Source organism: Peromyscus maniculatus, chromosome 6 (assembly GCF_049852395.1).
Source record: "Peromyscus maniculatus bairdii isolate BWxNUB_F1_BW_parent chromosome 6, HU_Pman_BW_mat_3.1, whole genome shotgun sequence".
Taxonomy (NCBI): domain Eukaryota; kingdom Metazoa; phylum Chordata; class Mammalia; order Rodentia; family Cricetidae; genus Peromyscus; species Peromyscus maniculatus.
The window spans coordinates 1,428,839-1,445,507 of record NC_134857.1 but is presented as its reverse complement, the minus strand read 5'-3'; positions in this window follow the sequence as shown (position 1 = coordinate 1,445,507).

Sequence of the window (16,669 nt, the reverse complement as noted above, 5' to 3'; positions counted from 1 at the left end):
TATCGAAACAAAACCAGTGCACATGTGTGCACCCTGGAGTTAGTTCCCTATGTCTGTGTTAGTTACTTTCCTCTGGTGATGAGATGCCTGACCAAAGCAGCCTAAGGGCAGAAGGGCTCCCTGACTCGCAGTTTGAGAAAGTCACCCTGGCCGGAGCATGAGGCATCTATAATGTGGGGGGTTTAGCAAGGCAACTCCACCTAGTGAAAAGGAGGTTTATTCTGGGGTAGCTTATAGCCGGTAAAGGGGTTGGTTACCGGAGGGATCATGAGGAACCAAGAGGGCCAGTGGTCGGATCTTGGGTCTTAAGGGCTCTCATTCCAGTTACCAGCTGCCTCACTGTGGCAATGCTTCAAGGTCAAAGCTGAAACAGCTACCCACTACATCTCCCCCTTTTGTTTAAATAAAAAATTCTAACCTAATAGAAAACCATATATAATAGGAATGATTATCAAATGTTGTCCAGGAGTAATAAGGTCCAGGATTATCAAGTATTGTCCAGGACCTAGACAAGATGGAACTACAACCAACAAGAACAACACCAAACAAGAGGCACATACTAAAATCCAGAGAAGTCTAGAGCATAGGTAAATGGCACGTTACAGAGATCATTCCAAAAGGTCTCCTATCCTAAAGAACCTGAATCTAATACTTAATACGTTCTAGCTAAGATACAAGAAGATTGTAACTATCACTGCTAGTCTTCAATCCCATCAAAGACCTGAGAAGGAATATAATAATACCTGAGAAATGGGAGAAGGATGCAAGCAACTTTTGGGAGTCTTGAGAGAGTCGACAGAGACAGCTGGCAGCATGGACAGTCACCTAATGTTTCTCAGCATTGTTGGTGCATTCAAATTGGCTACAGGCCTAGAGTATCTGACAGACCATTTTACTGTCAGCAGTCGAGGCAAAGGCAGTTTTTGCCCAATAGGCCATTTTGTGCCAAGAAGACAAACTTCCAAACAGAAATGTCTCAGAAGCCCAATATTCTCTTGGGATCAGATGGGTGCTGCCAGGAGCAATTGTGTCTCATGTCAACAGAATTCCAAATTATCAAAACATTAAAATGCTATATTCTCTAGGTTTGAAGACTGCCTATCCATCTGACATATGTTTCTGTAAAGTCTGGAGAACCTAACTAACATAACTATAGAGAAGACAATTATAGGTGATTATAAATCTGTAAGTCTTATCTACCTAGATAATCTAAGGACTAAGGCTTCACATAAACAGGGTAAACAGTCTGTAAACAAAAGTACAGTAAAAGGACAATGACCTCAAAATTGTGACAATACATAAAATAGCTAAAGCAGAGGTACGGATGTATAGTACAATATGCAATATGACAGTAATCCTAAATATGTATTAATATACAAAATATCGTAAACAGAGATAGAACATACATACAATATGACAAATATAATTTTACATTTGTATCAATATACAAACATTTCAAATAAGAGTAGAAATATATGTACATTACAACACACCTAGTCACATGGTTTTGCAGTCAGGAAAGCAGAGAGATGGATGCTGATATTTTAGCTGGTGTTCCAGGACCCAGGCTATGGACTGACACCATCCATAGTTAAAGTAGGTCTTCTCATATCAGCTAACCTGATCTAGAGACCCCCTCATGGAGATGCCCAGCCGATTGCTTCCATCAAGTTGACAAGACATCAGTGTCTTTTATTTTCTACCTGCTCTTACACTGTGACTTTCCTGTCAGCTCCCCCAGTAACCGCACTCGGAAGCCTGTGAGAAACGGGAACCCAGACTAGGTCAGTGAGTCTCAAGGAGGTGGGGCCACAGGATCACCTGCTGGCTTCTTCAAAATGTCTCCTACAGGAGAGTATTTGAACTTTGACCTAGCTAACTCAGGGAGTCCATGGGTCCTCTCTCAGCTTATATGTGTCTGTGAGGCAGACGTGTCCTTGATTCATCCCATGAACTAAAGCTCAGGCAGGACAACACCGTTTACTTTGAAAGTCTGTCATTCTTTTCTGTTCCTGGCTGTCTTCCTACCGACTGTCACTCTTCATGGTCACGTGACTCCTGTGTGCTACACACAGTGAGGACAGGCTAAGGCAGCTTTGGAAAGGCTTTTCCTCCATCCCTTCATTGTATCAGAGGGGTGAGGAACATCGACTGGCAACCAAACTCTTTCTACGAAGCAGAGAGGAAACACTTAGGCTTTAGGAAGCACTGGTTTCCACTTGCATGGGCCTCATCAGAGTTATAGCCCTGGGGGACTCAGGCACAGGATGTGGAGGACTAATCCCTAATCCCTACAGGCCTGAGTGGGCATGCCGGAAGGAGATTCACTCTCCACTCTCCTTTCCAATGAGCTAGGCCTGGTTTTGGTATTAGTGGGAGTTAAATCCATAAGTCACAGTAGTGTTAAGTAAAACTCCATGAAGGAGGATCCAATAATACTTAAGAAAACGCACATTTAAAAATTTAAACTTTTGGCCGGGCTTTGGTGGCACCCTCCTTTAATCCCAGCACTTGGGAGACAGAGGCAGGTGGATCTTTCTGAGTTTGAGGCCAGCCTGATCTACAGAGTGAGTTCCAGGACAGCCAGGGCTACACAGAGAAACCCTGTCTCAGAAACAAACAATGAGGGTTGGAGAGGTGTTTCAGAGGTTAAAAGCACTGGCTGTTCTTCCAGAGGACCTGAGTTCAATTCCCAGCACCCACATGGCAGCTCACAACTGTCTGTAGCTCCAGTCTCAGATGGTGTGACACCTTCACACAGATATACATGCAAGCAAAACATGAGCTCACATGAAATAAAAATAAATTAATTAAAAAAAAAGAAACAAACAAAGGCTAGGAGAACGTGCCCCGCTGTGGGGCTTCCATTCCTAGCCTAGTTACTCAGCCAGCCTCACTGCCATAGACACAGAACTTACTGATGCTCAGCAGTCCGGAGCCTTAGCATTACTGGGCTCACATCCTGTGCATGACTGCTTCTTTGGTTGAACCAGAACAAGGTATCTACCTCTCTCCCTTCTCCCTCTTTGGGGTGGATGTCTTCTTCAGTTGCGTTTCTCTGAGGTATTAGGGAGTCTTTGATGGCAGGAATCACAATCAGGTTCCAGGAGAACACAGTCGTATTCATGCTCATGTGTGCCTATGATTCCGAGAGAGGGAGAAGGAGAAGGCTGGGAAGAGAGGATTGCACAAGCAGCAGGTTACCATCTTCACTCCTGCACCGGACCAGCTAACCAACAACTTGAGCTGACTGAAGTTGTCAGGACATTTCCATCTGGAAGGGAAGAAAGCCTGCCCCGTGGCTGCTCAGCTGATGGGAGGAGAACGGACATTCTGAACGCCAGAGATGATGGGAAAGACCCAAGCCCCTGTTAGCCCATTCTCATCCCTAAGGCACCATCTTGATTTTTGAATGGAGTTGTAGAGTAAACGTACAAGCATGTTAGATGACGTGGCGTTTTATAGAGGCAAACTAGGTGGAACTTCGGTACAAGTATATTTTGTTTTTAAAAATTGTACAAACTCGACTATAAAAAATGCAACAGGGGCCTGAGAGATTGCTCAGCCTGCGAAGTTTGGCCTGTAAGTGAAGACTGACTTCCATCCCCCAAATCCACAGGCCAAGCTGGACAGGGTGATGCTCACACGTAACCCTCCGCGCTGAGGAGGTGGAGACGGGCTAATCCCCGAGCTGACCGTCTAGGGTAACCTAGCTGGTGCGCCAATGAGAGACGGTCTCCAAAAACCAAGATGATTGACTCCCAGGAAATGGTGCCCAATGTTGTGCTCTGGCTTCCACACACATGTGCACACACTACTAACACCTGCACATACATATGCAGAGAAACAAGCACTATTAACACTGGCCCACGTCATTCAGTTCTTCACATCTGGTATAAACATAAGCCTCAGCAGGGTGCTGGAATCACCATGATGGAAATTATACTCAATCAAGTTCTTATTTAAAGAATATTGTTTTTGAAACAAGATGCAATTCAAAGAAAGTAGATGTGTGAAATAAAGTATAATGTAGAGGAATAAAAGAACAAATGAAAATTTAAAAATGTGTCTCATCACATCCCACACCTGTTGTCAGTGCCTCCCTGTCCCATGAACCTCAGCGGCTGCTGGACACAGCCCAACAGTCCCAGTTTGGCCAGACTGAGAGACGTTTCTGTACACATGGCTTTTGGTGCTAACACCGCCAGTGTGTGTGTGTGTGTGTGTGTATGTGTGTGTGTGTGTGTGTGTGTGTGTGTGTGTGTGTGCGCGTGCGTGCGCGCACGCTGGGGAGAGCCCAGGAGTGCCACAGTGTCACGGCTTTTCTCAGTGCAGGTGCCTCAGGCCACCCAGGAGATGTGGCAGCTAACAAAATGTCTCAAGGTTCTAAGGTTTTATGGTTTGTTTGGCTCTCCCTCCCACCTCCATCTCTGCTAAATTATGTGTGAACTCTGTTTATCAGACCAGTCTCCACTGTTGTGACAAATACCCGAGAAAAGCCAACTCTTTGTGAACTTGTTTTTTTATTTTTTTGAGTCAGGTTCTTCACTTGTAGTCCAGGCTGGCCTTGAACTTGGGATCCTCCTGCCTCTGCTTCCTGTAGTGCTGAGGTGACAGGGGTGTGGCACCACACACAGCTTAGATGGTATCTTCAATTCTTGTTGAGTACAGTTGTTTCCTGAGGGCTTTTCTTTCTTCCTGTTGAACCTTGAGGTGCAGACAGACCACTCCTGAAAGAATTTGTACAGGATGGCTCGTCCCAGTGTGGCTATCCCAATGCGACCATCCTGGCATGGCCATCTTGGCTGCCACGTGACAATCTGGTAGTTCATTGCTCCTGATAGTGTCCCTAGACAGTCTTTGCTAAGACGTGGCATGGCCTTGAGACCTGACCTGGGAAGAGAAAATGGCCTCTGTGTCTGTGTTGGTGACTCACTGAGATCAGAAACAATGCTTTAAGGAAGTAGCTGTCTCTTGGAAGGAGGCGAGGGCTGCGACCGGACTGGGCCTGGGTTCCAGTCTGCACCAGCTCTTAGGGTTATGATAATGGGTGAGCCACCTCTCTTCTCTTGCAAAAGTAAGGAGATGATAAATCCTTTCTTAAAACATCAGACAGCAAATGCAAGTGGCTAGGATGTATATGCTCGGTCCTTACGGAAACAGTGTAGATTCAGTCACGGTCCTACGGAAAAAGCTTAGGCACTGTCCTTCCTTACAGAAACAGCGTAGGCGTGGTCCTTAAGATCCTTATGGTCCTTAAGGGAACAGCATAGACACTGTCCTTATGGAAACAGTGTAGATCGTAGACGGGGTTCTTCCTTACAAAAACAGCGTAGATTCAGCTGAATGGATGCATAATGTCTAAGCATTAGGAAGCTGATAAGATACAGGTGAAACAACAGGGCATTTAGGGGCTTGTTTTAAATCTTACTGGGAAGGAGAGTGGGCAAGAAAAGGACACAGGCAGGGTAAGATTATATACTGGTGAGGCTCCATATCAGACATGGTGGGGCTGTGACGCGGTTACTTTTTCTTTGTGTGTGTGTGTGTGTGTGTGTGTGTGTGTGTGTGTGTGTGTGTGTGTGTGTGAGTCTGAGTGTGTAAGTAGCTTTATAAACCACCTCTCTAAAAGATGGAGATACAACAAAGGCCACTTTCTGTTTCTGTTTCTGATACGGTTCTGTTCTTGATGGAAAATCCATCACATGGGATCTGTGTTCCATGAATGTACAAAGAGTAGGACTGTCATAGTCTGGGGCTGTTCCCATGAGCTTTGCTAACTTCACCTTGTAAAACTAGGGTGGTAACATCTGTCTCCTGGCAGCTTGGAGGGCACACTATAGGCAGCAGGCTCAGGACAGTACCTGACTGTAGCTTTCGCAGCCAGCCACTGGGAACTTACTCCTACCCTCACTGTTGGTAAGGTGAGGCAGAGCTCGGAGGTTGGTATTCAGTAGTGGCCGATGACGCTCCCCAAAGCATGACTTACTTAAGGTGTTTCGCTGCTTCCTGTCTGGTCCGATAGTGACTAGGGTGGGTTCAGCCCTGCCTGTGGGGTCTCCTCAGTTTGATGCCAACAGCTCGGGTTCTCTTTCTTTCATCCCCCTCCCATGTCAGCCCTGCTGGGGGCGGGGTGGACTGCGATTGATGTCAGCTACTTGCTGCAGATGAACACTGTGGGTGTGGGGAGCATTTCCTCTGGGCATGTTGCTACATGGACTTGGCCTTCATTAAATACATATCCTGTCAGTCCAATGTGCTGACTCCAAGAAAGTTCAGGGACAGCTGCAAAGGGCTTCTGAAGACACTCCAGAGCGTTAAGACAAAAGCTTGGCAGCACTGTTGAACTTCCCTTGTCCTATCCCAGGCTCTCAGGCAACAGCAACCTCAACCCTGCCAAGGAACAAAAAAGAAAAACTCTGGGAGGTCTGTCTAGTCCTGGTTACATTGTCATCCTCTTTGGCCTGACCGACCCTCTGAAAATATCAAACTCACACATTGTGGCTGAGGAGGACGGAGAGTGGGGTATAAGATTAGCCTGAGAACCAGGTGTGGTGGCACACACCTGCAAACCCAGCAGGAGGCTGATGCCAGATGGAGAGTTCCAGGCTAGCCTGGGCTACGTAGGAATATCAGGAATATCCTGTCTCAAAACAAACAAACTAATGAACTTAAAAAAAAATTAGATTGAGGCTGAGGCCCGTGGGCTATAACTTGTCTACCTCCCCAAGCCACACACACACACACACACACACACACACACACACACACACACGTATATATATATACAAACGCCCACAAAAACAAATGCTTGCTTCTGCTCCATGAGCTCCAGGGGCAGTGTGAACCCACTGATTTGCCATTTCTGACTCACTCTTCGGGTACTGAGGCACTGAGTTGCCACGCCTCAACAGCCCTCCTTTGTAGCCACGTGCTTATGGAGTGAGCCTGAAGTGACTGTGTAAACTTCTCTCCGGGCCGAGCAGTACGCACTTCATTAGAGAGCGTCACGAGTCCTGTGGTAACAATTTGTAAAGTCCTTTGGGGTGAAAGGCAAAATCATAAATATTAATTATAGCCATTGTTTTGATGAAAGGGGGATTACTGGAGGCATAGAACCCTCTAAATCTACCTATTAAACTACGTTCCACCTCTCAAGTTATTGAATGAGGGGGTTAAATTATATTAGAGAGAAGGTCCCTGGGATTCCTCTGTGGTTGGAGTCTAATGAAAGGCTCACTTTTCACATGACTTTGCTGTAGAAACACCTCCCAAAGCTTTCAGAGGCATTTTCGTGAGAGAGAAAAAAAATTCAACAAAGAAACTCCAGGCTTTTAGTGTGTTTCGTCAGGAGTCCAGCAAGAGCCAGCTCATTGGTACACAGCTCTAGACTAGTGTTCAAGTGAACCCCAGCCTCAGGTTGAAGTTTTTAAGGAGTGTAAACCACATTTAACAGCTTTTGAAGTAGTTGTGAAACTGAATAGAAAACTTGAATAAACATATTTTTCATATTTTATACTTGTCACCATGGAGAAAAATAATGAGAACGTTTCTGAGTGATTTAGTCTGGATCAAAAATGTTTCTTTTAAGTCTCGCTCCTCTGGTCATAACTAAGCTGGTGGAAGGTGATAATTATTAGCTGTCCCTATAAAATGCCTTTTTCTCAAGTCCCAGGGTTGAGAAGGGAAGGGAAGGAAGTGCTACTGTGTTAAGAGAAACTTACTTAGAAAGGTGGATTAGTAGAAGTCACATATTCGTTGGTACAGAGGCCTTAGAAGATACTAGATCAATGGCTTTTTTTTTTTAAATGTAGTTTTTATGTAACAGCAAAAAGTAAGAAAATACAGGAATTTATTGTGTTGTTTTTAGAGAGGGTCCAGGCTGGCCTTAAACTCCCTGTGCAGCCCTCCATAGCCCAGAACTCTTAATTTTTCGGCTTTAGCTTTCTGAGTGAATGCTGGGATTCAGGCTGGGGTGGGTCCCGCCTGCAGAAGATAATTTTGTAATTTTAATACCTAGAACAACAATAATCATCACTAAAACTGTTTTGTCTCCATTCAGTTATATATTCATCAATCTATCCATTCATAGTTTTAGCAAATTACTTAATACAGTGTACTTTGACTACCCATTCTCACTTAATATGTGGATCATCTTTGTGTCTGTCATCTATTCAGCTAACTTTCATGGAAAGTAGTTCCTTGTTAGTAACATTTTAATGACCAGATGCTTTTTTGTTTAGTTTGTTTTTGAGACAGGGTCTCATACATCTCAGGCTGGCCTGGAAGTTGTTATGTGGCTAAAGATGGCCTTGAGCTCTATGTAGTGCTGGGGGCTCAGTACAGGTATTTATGCTTGTTAGGCAAGTACGATACCCACTGAGCTAGTTCTCCAGCCTGGAAACCACTTGAAAAAACTATACATTTCCTCATCACTTCCCCACAACTTCCACTCCACCTGGAAGCACACCTTACTCTTTGTCTTGTCTCTTCTCCACATGACGTTACCACTCTTGGTTATGTCCCTGAGCATAACTTCCTCATGGAGGTGTTAATTTCAGTTAATATTTTATCATCACAGCAAAGTCCAACCCATTTGCAGCCTCTGAATGGCCTAATTTTGTAAGCAGACAGTTCTTTCCTGCCTGCCAGTTCCTGAATAACCACTCAGAGGCTTGATATTACTTACAAATGCTCAGCCGGGAGCTCAGGCTTCTTACTGACTAGCTCTTACACTGAAATTAACCCATAATTCTTATCTATGTTTAGCCAAGTGGCTTGGTACCTTTTCTCAGGGTGACATTCTCATCTTGCTTCCTCTGTGTCTGGCTGGTGACTCCTCTGACTCCGCCTGACTTCTTCCCATCATTCTCAGTTTGGCTTTCCCACCTAACTTCCTGCCCAGCTACTGGACTGTCAGCTTTTTATTAACCAATGAGAGTAATACATATTCATAGCGTAGAAAAGGATTGATCTACAGCATAATTTCAATTCACTTGCTAAAATTGCTGGAAGGTTTTTATTTCAAATGGATGAATGTACCAGGTAGTAAGGTTTTTATCTCTCTTTTTTAAACTTAAAACAATTTTTTTCATGTGCACTGGTGTTTTGCCATAAGTATCAGGTTCCCTGGAATTGGAGTCACAGACAGTTGTGAGCTGCCATGTGGGTGCTGGGAATTGATCCCAGGTCCTCTGGAAGAGCAGCCAGTGCTCCTAACCTCTAAGCATCTCTCCAGCCCAGGTTTTTCTCTCTTACTAATTATTTATCCACATACGCTGCCTGCAGCCCATGGGTACAGAGGTGGGAAAGAGACTTAATTGTACCTTCAGAGGTCTGTGGCTGGAGCCTGCGACTAACTCACAAGAGGTAAATTAATGGGAGAAAAGGTGTGCTCTGAAAAGTGAAAGTTCCATTGGCAATTTGGAAAAGCAGCATGGTGGCTTTGCCTCAGAACCATGAGGAGATGGAGAATGATCCCGAGGAGATGGAGAATGATCCCATCCCTGATGAGTAATGAAGAGGGGTTGGTTTTAGAAGTGTCGTTCCAAGTTTGTATATGAAAGAGTCACAGAGCTTAAAGAAAGGATTCCCAAAAGTTAGAAAAAGAAGTTGAAAATGTTGGAGGTGGTTTTAGAAGAGGTTATGTGGGTACAGACTGTCAACGCACTTGACTGAGAAGGCAATGTGGGCCCAGATCGGGGGGCCAGTGGACCCTAAGCCCTGGGTCTCCTCATAAAGGAAGAGTAGGTAAAACCTGGGAGGGCTGCAGAATTTTTATGTAAGTGCCAGGAAGGGACATGGCTCCACACAGAACCAAGGGGTAGACCTGTGAATAAAGCATAGAGTGCAAAACCAAGAGTCCGCAGGAAGCAGATGAAAGGTGAAGTTTGACAAGATGGCTAACATCTGGATTTGCATCCATCCAGGTCATGCTCCACACGACGAGGGTCAGGGATCACCTCAGCTTTCCAGGCTTACCTAGCCAGGGACCTCTGGGTCTGTGTTTTAGCGAACACAGAATGGGTCAACACTTTCTAGGAGTAAGGACAGTTCAGGAGAAACCCAAGTTGGCAAAATGATAATGACTGGGTTAGCTGGATAGTCATTAGGTAGGTCAGGGCTGCTACCGCACAGATGTTCCCAGAACTGTAAATAAGTGGGCTCTGCTACTGAAGTGAGCAGACTGCTTGGTTCTGAGGGAGAGCTGAATGATTCCTACTGAGCCAGGGAAGCTGGGCACTGGGCCCGGCTTCCCTGAGAATTCTTGAATGGGTCTCACATTTGCTTCTAACCACAGGAGTTCCACCAAACAGAAACAGAACACTTCATTAGGTCCAAGAGAGGCTGGGGAAATGTTCATCAGTGTTTGGATGGAAGCTGAATTCTGCTGCTCTTTCATTCCTGATGGAAGGTCTCTGCAGTATCTTCTTAGTACAGCATTCCTGAAGCTCACCAGCCGAAGGGCTATGGTTGTGAACCTCTTCTTCAGTCTGTCCGATCAATGAGTACTTTGAGCTATAGTGTTTATGTTTATTGATCACATTTGCTAGAAAATACTTCAGTGTCTCATCAAATATTATGAAGATTCAATCGTCTCATCAAATATTATGAAGATTCAATCACTAGCTAATCTCAGTGATCTGATGGGCATCAAGAATGAAGAACCCAGAACAGTCTGGGTATTCTAGGAGTAAAGATGTGTGTATGCTACTACAATATTCTATGAAGAACATGATTCATGTGGGGTTTTTTGTTTTTGTTTTTGGACACAGGGTCTCTCTATGGAGCTCACAGTGGCCTTGAAATCATGGTGATTCTGCCTGAGCCTCCTGAGGGCTAGAATCACAGACGTGTACCACTGTATCTAGGTCATGAATATATCAATGTAGCTGCAACATTTTCTTTATACATTTAACTTCTATTGCTCAACAATACTACAAGAAGATAGGGCTGTTACTATTCATGTTTTACAAATGAGAAATCTGATGGTCAAGGTACTAGCTAGGCATTGTGGTACATGCCTGTTATTCTAACACTTGAGAGGCTGAGGCAGGAGGATAATGAGTTTAAGACTGTTCTGGGCTTACATAGTGAATTCCAGACCATCCTGGGCTACTTAGTGAAACACAGCCTAAAAATAAACACCACTATCACAAACACACACATATAAATTACCAATCCAAAGTCACCAAAGTAGTAAGTGACTCAACCAGACATATGTCAACTACGTGTCTTGCTCCAGGTTCCACGGCCTAGTCAGTCATGTCTTATTCTTTTATGTACTCTGGTACTGTATTAAAGCTGAGAAGTGAGTAAAACCCTCTTCCTGTCCTTAATGATTGTATATCCCAACACAGGAGGCAGACAAGTCAATGCCACCACAATCAGTTAAGTAGAGGTCTCTGGAGTTCTTCACATGTCCCATGGGAGCACAGAGGTCACATCTGGTAAACTGAGATGTAAGCATCAGACCTCTCCTGGCTTTCAGCAAGGCAGGGCAATCTCAGCTCAAAGCAGCTCGGTGGCCCGGGATTTCCATGTCATCTGTGTCTTTGGAGGCAGGGTTGGAGTGAGGAGGATTTCAAATGTCTCAAGAACTGTCAATACCACAAGAGGCTTCCAGAAATTCCTCTTGGCCCAGGGCATGTGTGTGAAGGTAGCCATTGCTTTTGAAGGGTTGGGGCTACGGTGAACCTTTATCTGGCTCCTAAGCACCCCACTAATGGCCTGTGTGGAAGGTGGGGAGGTGGAATGGCTTTTGTCAGGTCACCAGTTTTTCTTTTTTTGAGGTGCCCATGTCCCGGGTGACCAGGTTTGATAGTACTTAATCATTCAGATCATGCAGAGGAGACTTAGGATTTTTTTTTCCAGTTTTTCAAATTTATTTTATGTGTATGGGTGCTTTGCTTTCTTGTATGTCTGTGCACCCTTTATGCATGTCTGGTGTCCACAGAGGCCAGAAGAGGGAGTCAGACCCCCGGAACTGGAGTTACAGACAGTTGTGAGCTGTCATGTGGGTGCTGAGAATTGAACCTGGGTTCTCTGGAAGATCAGCCAGTGCTCTTAACTGCTGAGCCATCTCTTCAGCTCCCAAAGGAGCCTTGCAATTTCTTTGGACACAGCTATGCAGCCATGTTTATATGTGATCCTTTGCACCGTGACACTAAATGTGGGTAGCCTATGGCTTCTGACTCTTTCTGACTGGAAGGTACTGGCTTTTCTAGGCCCAGAAGCCCAGTCCACCTCCAACATCTTCCTACTCAAAAGTTCTTTCTTTGACTTAGGGCTTCATTCCCACTGTCTTCCCCAAATAGTGTTATTTGGCTATAATATTAGTCCATTAAGAATCACAGCTAGATAATAATAATATCACTATTAAGGAAACCAGAGCTGGAGAGAGATGAGCACACTGTGAAAGGAACATTGGGCCACGGAAGGCTTGACTGTTGACGAAGAACTCCACGAAAAATAATCAAGAGTAAGGTTTTGGCTAAGGCTCTTCTTATAGCAAATGTCACACTGAGTGTCAAAGAAGAAGCTGCAGGTACGGTAAGACAGGACAGCCACAGTCGTTGTTCTCAGCCCTTCCCTCCCCTTCGAGACTTACGTCATTATTAAACATAAAATAGAGGGCACTTAGAGTACAGTTTAAAAATTCTGTTGATTTCTACCAGTAGCACGTGTGTATATGATGTGTGGGCGTGAGTGCACATGTGTGGAGGTCAGATGATAACTCTGTGAAGTTGGTTCTCTTCTGTCTTAAAGATGTGTATGCGGGATTAAACTCGGGGCCTCAAACTTGTGTGACAAGTGCTGTTACAGGCTGAGACGTCTTGTTGGCTCTAGTTTTCTTTAACACACACACACACACACACACACACACACACACACACACTTCTGAACATGGTGATTCATGGCTTTAATCCCAGCAGTCAGGGCTGCTGTGAGCTCAAGACAGGGCAGCCAGAGACTTAGAAACCCTTTCAAGGAAAAAACTGAAAACTAAAACAACTCCCCAAATCAATCTCTCTCTCTCACTTTCTCTCTCTCTCTCTCTCTCTCTCTCTCTCTCTCTCTCTCTCTCTCTCTCTCTCTCTCTCTCACACACACACACACACACACACACACACACACACATACACACACACACACACACAGCTCTTGCAGAAAGAAAGGAAGAAAGAAAAAAGAAAGAAATTATCTTAAAATTTAGATGCAAGAAATCATTCACTGTCGCTTCCCAAGTTTGATCAAACGTCAAACCTCTGCGCCTACGAGACATCCCAGTGTCATGGAAGCCCTGATGCCCGGGTTCCTGCCCTAGGTTCCCTGTATGAGTATTCAGTAGAGACCCAGAAATCTGCTTTGGGGATGGTGCTGGGGACGGAACCAGAGCACCATCCTGGCAGCCTCAGGAACGCTGGACAGGAGTTGACCATGCAGCTCTGCCCCTAGCCCAGGAACCTGCACTTTACAAAGGCTGCCAGGGTAAGACAGATGACCTTGGTAAAGCTGGGGCAGATTTGAGAACCTCAGCGATGGAACATCAGGAATTTAATTTTTATTGGTTTTTCAAAACAGGGTTTCTCTGTGTGTCTGGCTGTCCTGGAACTCTCTTTGTAGACCAGGATGGCCTCGAACTCACAGAGATCCGCCTGCCTTTGCCCCTTGAGTGCTGAGATTAAAGGCTTGTGCCACCACTCCGGGAGAACATCAGTAAACACGCACCTCCACCTCAGTCTCTCACCACACAACTCCCATAGTACTTTATGGTAATAATGACTTTGTAGACTATTTCTGGTTGATTCTTGATCAGCCTGAAGGAGTTGTCTCCAGGATCTTTCTCTCAGACTTTCAGTCAGAACTGGGAAGCTGGAATGTGCACACATTTTCTTCTGCAAGGAACCGTGCTGTCAAGTATCTTCAGGGCAGTCCTTTCCTGACTCAGCTCTTGACTGCATGGGTTCAAAGTGTATGTCTGCTTTAGAACAGACAGAAGCCAAAAGGCAGGGGAGATTTAGCGGGGGTGGGGTGGCGGGTGTGTGTGTGTGTCTGAAGGGTTCGATTTGTGGAGTACTATTTTGAACTTCTTTCCCCCCACCCCAGCCCTACCCCTATTCATTTCCAGATTGCCCCTACTTCCTCTACTGCTCAGGGATTCTTATGGAATTCTTCCTGGTCTAGCCACATCTGCTTCCCCTTTCTGGCCGGCCGAGTCTGCAGAAGACTGCGTGCTTCTCAGACGGCAGGCAGGCGGGAACCTAGTTCTTTCCACCCGCCCCTTTCCGGCAGGTTGAGAGGGAAGCTCATAGCTCAGGGTTTGTTACCAAGCAACGGGGTTCCAATTGCCACCATTTCCTTCGCATAGTATTACAGGCCGTATTTTTAACATTTAGTTCAGAGAAATTGCCGTCATTATGTGCAGTAACTTCCTTTGGAGGTTACTCATTAACCTTAGGTATTTTACTGTGTAATTATAACCGCCAATGCCCCGGGCTTGGAAAACCTTTGAACTCCTTAAGGTATTAGGGGATGGCAGAAAGGATATTATCTGACTTTTCTTCCTTTTCTAGTTAGGTTAATTTTGGAGGTGCCTGCATCCCCCCCCCGCCCCCCCCGCCCGCCCCAAGGGGAAACTCTTCCAGCGCTTTCTTCCTCCTTTCTGGTCTTAGACTCTGAACTAAACCTGTTCGTGTCCAGTTTCTTTGATACTGGGCCACATTGAAACTGTTTCTCCTTTGTTTGTAAGTCCTGGGGGACCCTGAGAAGTGGCTGGGAAGTGACTGGCAGACACCCTTTGGCTTCCCGGGGCTCCGTGATGCCCCCACACAATGGCTGGAATTAGATATCCTGTACAGCCTTCTTTTGACACAACGGAAGGCAGCTTTTCACTCCCAGGCTCCGCGGGAGCCAGGTGCATAGCTTCATAAAGCGCCTATTATACAGCCAGGCTCAGTCGCCATGGCTCACACAATGACCCTTCTGATCTGGCCACACCAGCGGGGATAGGTGCCAAGGCTTCAGTCCCCACCCACTGCAGATTTAGGTATGCACTTCGTGTATATTTGCAGCCCCCCTTCCCTCCCCAAAAGAGGGGGATTGAATGCACCCCCCAACACACATACTCCGTTTCAAGACAAACAAGACTAACTGGGGCAAACCACCTGCGCGCGCAGCTCCGGGTCTTTCCGGCCTCCGCCCAGACATTCCAGGTAACCCGAGGAGGGCTGGGTGGCCACGTGATCTTGCTGGCAAGGGCGCACCTTGCTCCAGCAGGGACAGGTGAGGCCCGCGCACTGGTGGGAGCCTGCATTTTGCAAACTCAGGTCTGCACCGCCCCACTGCTGCTTAGATCGGGACAAATGAAAGGCTGGACTGGCATTTCGGCTTCACGGAGCTGAACCGCAGGACCCCAGCCGGGACACAGCGGCCCAGCCCCGCAAGTCCCACGGAGGCCAGAGCGCAGCACCGTCCGCCCCACTGTGCGCATCTTTCATTTACCGAATGGGGGGGGGGGCTGTAAGGGACACTTTGGTTTACTTTAAAAGGCTGCTTTTTCTCCTCCAAGTAAAGGGCTGGCAGGATTTTCTCTGACGGTAAGACCATGTTGTCACACGTGACCTAACAGCTCAACTGCTCCAGCGCCCACTAGTCAATCAGCCAACACCTAAAGCACCCAGTGATCGGTGTTCCCTCTGAGCTCTTGGGGGAAGGCTGGCACCCGCCCTGCTCTCACAGTGTTTATGGGTTAGCTAAGGGTTGGGGAGGGGCGTGCGAACTAAGGAAAAGTGAGCGCTCCCCAGTGCCAGCACTGTGTGGTACCCTCTTTCATTCCTCTTGACACTCTGTCAAGTAGGTATTCGGTTATCACCTCCACCTTACAGGCATTTTAAAGAGGTCATTTGCTCGAGCTCCCAGTGTGGGCATTAGGCTGTGGCAGTCACAATGTCAGAGTCATCGGGACTGCATCTGCCCACACTGGTTTGTCCTGGTTCTCTCTGGATGGCAGAGACCTTGCCAGGGATTATGGTCCAGAACATTCTTTTCCCATTGCACTTTTTCTTTTTGAGTCGGGGTCTTATGCTTAGTCTGACCTTGAACTTACCATGTTGCTGAGGATGACCTTCAACTTTCCTCCCCCTGCCTCCACCTTCTGAGCAGGCATGGCAGAACTTTTAGTCACCTTGTCCCCAAGCCTGCCCCTGCCTCTGCTGCTTCTGCTTTGGTTGCGCGGAGGAACCGTACCCGGTGAATTTCCTCTGAGGCAGTAGGGGATCTTGTCCTGCCCTCTGTGGTTTTATTTTGGAGATGGAAAGTAGAGACCTCACTCAAAACTGAAATCTGTAAAGCCAACCTCCACCAGATGATCCCCTAAATCCTTTCCTCTGACGCCAGTGACACCCAATGCAGCCACTTTCCTGAAAGACAGTCATGCGCAGTCCGCGTCTTACTGATACCCTAAGACTGCTCCACTGTCCAGACATCTTCAACTTGCCACATTTGGTCATCCAGCTCCTGCACCATAACTAAAGAGCCCCAACAGGATGTGGTTTCTCAAGTAGGCCAATGTTTTGATACTTTTTAATAGTGTGGAACCCAAGCCAATAGGGTTTTATGACTCTCGTGGGGAGGCACATCCTTTGACCTGGTATATAATCTCACTTCT